Source organism: Pinus tabuliformis, chromosome 9 (genome assembly GCF_031772625.1).
Source record: "Pinus tabuliformis cultivar Carrire ecotype Pingquan chromosome 9, CPIR1, whole genome shotgun sequence".
NCBI lineage: Eukaryota > Viridiplantae > Streptophyta > Pinopsida > Pinales > Pinaceae > Pinus > Pinus tabuliformis.
In genome coordinates, this window is record NC_142307.1 from 426,255,712 (window position 1) to 426,261,707 (window position 5,996).

Consider the following 5,996-nt stretch of genomic DNA (forward strand, 5'->3'; position numbering starts at 1 on the left):
GACTCTTACTAACTCTAGTGGTGCCAAAAGAGTCACCCATCTAACCTTTACACAAAGACTCAAAAAATAAAGCCAAACATTCTGGTTATATCTAGGCATTACAAAACATAAACTAAGACTAGATAAGTCAGCAGATCTACAAACCATTAAGAGTTCGAGGAAGAATAGGAGTTGGGTCCTTTACACTCGACCTGGGAGGAGTAGGAGTATCAGAAGCACATTGAAGATGCTGTTCAACTTGAGCCAATCTTGCATCAATCCTATCCATGGAGAATTGTTGATTTCTCACAATTCTTTTGATATCCTCCAGCGAAGAAAACACATTATAGATTTCCACTTTCTTATCCTTTAGTACCATACCAAGTAGGGTCATGATTTTCCAGTGTAGTGTAATTGGATTGAGGTATTTTTTTCCTTTGTCCTTTTGTGTGACTAGGGTCAAGAATCCAATAGGAGACTTCTTCCAAAATGTCAGTAAGAATAAGAATGCCTCTTAGCACCCACCATAGTTTCCAATTTTCGAATTTCTCACCTAGTTTATGGAGGAACAATGTTGAAGTATGCCTCGACATATTCCTGAGAAAATAAATGGGCCTTGCATTTACCTTGAGAATTATTGTTGCCGGCCCCCTCCTATTGTTCTTACATTTTCTCGGGAAGCATGGCATTCAAGAGAGGTCTTCTCTTAAAATGTCCACAAGTACACCTACAGCCAGGGCTCTGTGGAGTGATCAACCCAAGAGCATAAACTTTAACATAACACTAATTGCTAGTAAGGTAATTACCAACACTAAACAATTGACACCGACTTGAGCCAAGGAGTAAGCCACCCTTGCCATGGTCATAGGGGCAATAATATTCTCCACCCTTAAAGCTTTTAGTTCTTTGAGTGTTAATACAAAGCCATAGAAAAAACTAGAGAAGAGACATGCCCCAGTGATAACCCTCTTTTTTACAACAAGAAAATAGAGCTACATGAACCAACGAGGAGAAGCCAAACATAACTTTCAACACCCACCAACTAGACAATATTATTCAATTCCCTAACTAGGAATAACCATAGTTGAGATCGAAAACCACCATAGCAATCCCAGATCCCAACGAACTAATATCGATTGACATACCGACGAGACTAAGAATCACTTAACTAGAAATAATTATATAATAAAGGAGAAATGCCAAAGAAAACTAGGCTTGAACCGTCAAACCATAATTGGATGTGTGTGACAAAAACCACTTGCCTTTGCCAATAAATATAGTATCCTACAAATTCCCCCTGCCTTGACAGGCCCTTGCCACACTAAAAAACTTTTCAAATGCTAGACCAAACTCTTCACACACAAGATAGGAGTAGAACACAAATGCCATTAGCAATGAGGTCAACTTCACAAGCCCTCCCAGGATCAGACCTCCCACACTCAATTAAATTGTTTGCACATTTTTGACAAGTTTACAAGCACGATTGGTTTTTTCATTAACTTGATAAAACATCGAAACACACATAATTGGTCAATTTTGTCAAAAATCATGCAGTTATAAACACACATGGCTCAAAATTGAATTTTTTCGATGGAATAATATATATATATATATATATATATATATATATATATATATATATATAGATATGTATATATATATCAATGCAACATTTTAAAATATTTGTGTATACAAGTGTAAAAACATTAGGGAAAAAAAGAGAGAGTTGGTAAACCATGGATATTGCAACATCATATTTAATATATCACATTCTTAAAAAAATGGAAAATTTTGTATTGGGAAGATTTGATATTGAGTTTTCTCTAAATTATTTCAACAAATTATCAATTTATTTATTTATTTAAAGACAACTTTAATTTGCATTGCTAAAGGCTAGAATTTGGGCCAGAATCCTTATAAAGGCTTACTGCATTTTGTTCATTGGTATTTTCTGATGACAATTATTTCGAAAAGGCATTAAATTGTTGTCATTCTTACATATTCTAAACTCATTACTACTATACATTCTATAAAAGGTCCCCAGGATCAAACAAAACTTGCATGGTAACATTTATACAAAGAGATATATGTGATGAACAAAAAAAGACCTCTAAATTATCCATCAAAAATTGTGTTCATTTCTAGGGTAATATTCCCCACGCAGTCATCGAGTCTTCTTCATGGGAGTAGAGCCAGAGCCAGTACCATTTGTTCCAAACTTAGAATTACCATCAATAATATCTTCTAGTGTAGCAACTCGAGAATTGAGAGCTATAATCTTGTCGCGTAAGAAATTAATAGACATTTCCATATGGTTGAGGTGGTGAAGAAGTTTTTCCTCCATTAATATTTGAAATGATTGTTGTTGTTTATCAACCATGTTGTCATGCCTTTGGCGAGCATCAAGTAAGGGTTTTGAAACATCAAAAACATAATCTAGGGCGCTAATCTCGGAGCCAAGGTCACTGAAATTTTGTTGCTTTACCATAGTGGAGGTCATCCATAGAGAACCTAAATCAAACTCACCACCCTTGCAACGCTCTTCGGGAATGAACAAGACTTCATTTTTGCCAACTAATTCCCAACATACCATTAAATAACACTCACCATTGAGCCACAAACTCTATTGATACAAAAAATCCATCGTAGAGACAAAATCCTCAGAAGCATGGGAAGCCAAAGTTGCTATTAACTTAAATTCAATGCTAAGGGAATGTTGTAGTGCATTCAAATAAATTTCCACCCACTCTAGCTGATGGTTGGATGAATGGTCATATTATATCAAACTAATAGAATTTATGATCAACTGCCACTTTTGGCAAAGGATGTGCCACTAGAAGAGAAATTTAAATTTCTAAACTGAGGGGAGATTAACAAATGGGCCATCAATCCCATAAACTTATGAATTCGATCCAGGATAAGGCTATAATTCTTAATGTGAGTACTTGGTCCTAGGAGCCATATATTACCTTGCTAGTGATTGCATACCATTGAGGTCTATCCATGTTTAAGGGATGCGGTGGTATTTTGTGTTTTTCAAATTTATAATGATTTTCCCTTGGCCTAGGGAAGAGCCCATTTTTTCCAGCTTGTCTACTATCTCATTTAGAGGCGTATACATGGAAAAACTCCAGTTTCTCAAACCAAGAAGTAAGTAATGATATCCATTAAAAATAAGAGGAATATCACTGTCCCCCCCACCAAATACTTGGTGCATAACAAGAAATGAGTCACCACAAACCATGAATTTTGAAAATTTCCTCGCCAATGATAGTTCAAGCCCTTTCCATAACGCTAAAAAATTAGCTTGGTTGTTGGTGAAAAATCCAAGGACCCAGACAAATTGGAACACTACTTATTCCTCAGGGTTGATTAGAGCCCCTCCCGCTCCTACTTCCCCTAGGTTTCAAATCAAAGATCCATCTACAAATAATATATACTAACTTTTAGCTTTTCTCCACTGTACAAATTTTGAAGTAATAGTTCCTAGGTTGGGAAACATGATTTGTCAAGGTTGAGACAATTGTTGGCTTTGAATTGAATATTTCCTGTCAACCTAAATCAATTCCTTCTCTTTGGGGTTTAAATCTTCCACATCCTTGGAATTGAATCCTCTAGAGGAGATAGCCTCAAAGAGTAGTAAGGTGACATTGTGTGCGACAAACTGTGAATTTAGCTTTTCATTATTAAATATAACTATGTTTCTTGTGATCCACATAAACCAACACAATAATTTAGGAAGAGCTCCCAATGATTTGATAAGGAGGGAGGTTTTGGGTAATTTAATTTTTGATTAAATTACGTCATTAAATTATCTACCAGGGTTTGTGTACTTGTGAAGTGTGTGTGCACAATATATGCTAGGATTTTGTTTTTAATCAAAATATGAAATCTAAATGTGATTTGCAAATCTTAATCTATTCAAGACTAATTCTTATTAGACATACACACATGTTCTTTCCACAAGACCTTGAGAAAACAACTTATGCTAAAATCCAAATAATCAAAGAAAACTATTCTATGGGAAGGAATTGAAAAGCTATTATATTGAGTAGAATTGAGAATCTATGCCATTAAGCTGAATTGAAGGCTATTCTATTGAATGTAATTGAAAGTGTATGTTATTCAACTAAAAATAAATATATTATGCTTGAATTGTAATGAAACTACTTTAATTTCTTTGAAAGCAATCTTATTCCAAGAACGCATAAGGAAACCTAACTATCTTGAAAGGCAGTAATTGAATTAAAAAGTAGTGATATAAACTAAAAGTCTTTACAATTTATTAGTGTGCACAACTTCAATGAGAACCAATTCAATGATCAAATTAAATATGAGACGAAGCAAGAAGTTGAAATAAGAAAACTAATGAAAGAAATGTTTTGGTGTTTTTGTCTTTAATGTTGAGCACTCAAGTTGTTGCAATTAGAATGATAATGAGTAAATTATGCATGAAACAAAGCATCAACCAAAATAAAAGGCATCGAAGCAATTGAAATACAATTTGGAATACCTACTGAAAGAATGAAATCAAACAATCCTAGACTATCTCACAACTTGTTTGGCGGCCCTCGTTGTAAGTGCGAGGTGTGAAAAATCAAATCAACAAATAAGATCACCAACACATTTGTAGAGGAACAAAGTAATTGCATTCAGTGCCAAATTAAAATCTCAAAGAGTAACACTAATTATAGAGCTTAAAAATTGATTGTATTTTCTTAAGATTGAAGCAATTTATACTATTCTTTAGCTAACAGTTTCTAAGAAAGCAATGCCGAGAGGCAAGTTCCTCCATTGACACTTAAGTTTCCTAATTAAAAAAGAAAGGCTATTATTCATTATTTGCTACGAGGAGAGAAAATCATGAAGGTTCTCAATTAACATATATAAACACGTCATCATCTTGAGATACTGAAACTCACTCACTTGATTCCACACTTATTTGATGATGAAATTGTTTCCCTTGAAGCCTTGCGTGAAAACATACCAGGCTTGACGTTTTCTTTGACCAAACAAATTTTCGAATTCTATGATCTTCCAAGTAATATTGATAGGTGGATATCCTTGTACTGGATATTTGGTGCTTATCCATGTATATTATTTGTCTTCAAACTCTCGAGAACTTGTTCAACCTTGGACTTGGCTACAGAAATTATGATCAGCTACAAAAAAAGAACATTTCGATAGCCATAGCAATTTTTCAATCAATTTCATAAAGAAATAGCGGATTACAAGTTATGAATGAATGATACCTTATGTTATGGTTGAGGATGACCTAGATGACATTATAACTTGTAAATGTAGCAAAAATATATATGGAATAAGTGAAAAGAAAAGGGAAAAGGTGTAAAAATGAGGACAATTATGGGATCCAACAGGAGGATGTGTTACGACTCCAAGGGTAATGTATTTTCCCTGCTTCAAAAATCTCCTCCCATGATTCTGTGATTTGATCAATGTGAAAAACTAGGCCAAAAACAACACGCTGTGTCTCCAAATTGAAATGGCATTGCATGCATAATTGTGGTATACTTTCCTCTGACTTGGAGAATAAGGCACAACGAGATGGCCTAGATATGATCCTTTTTCTCAGGTCTTCTTCCGTGAGAATTTTTTGATGAGCTAAAGTCCAAGATTGAATTTAGGAAAGTTTTCATTATGCCATATTTTTGACCATAGTATAAGAGGAGGGGGATGGGAGAGTTGCTTAATCAAGCGAGCATATCCCAACTTCATTGAGTACCTTTGTTGTGGATTAAATTGCATGTTTGGGTGTCCTGCATAATCGAAGAGATAGGAGCCAAGCCCTTTAAAGTGTTGATCAAAATGTCCCATTGTGACTTGAGGTGAGGTGGAATATTAGGCTTGTCCCATCCCTTCTAGTGGTCTCGATCATCCCAGAGGGAAATATATTTTAATTTATACATCCCTTTTTGTTGCATCCGATTGGAAAATTCATGAAGTTGCACTGATCTTTCGAAAGGACCATTATGAGAAAAAATATCTTTCTAAATTTT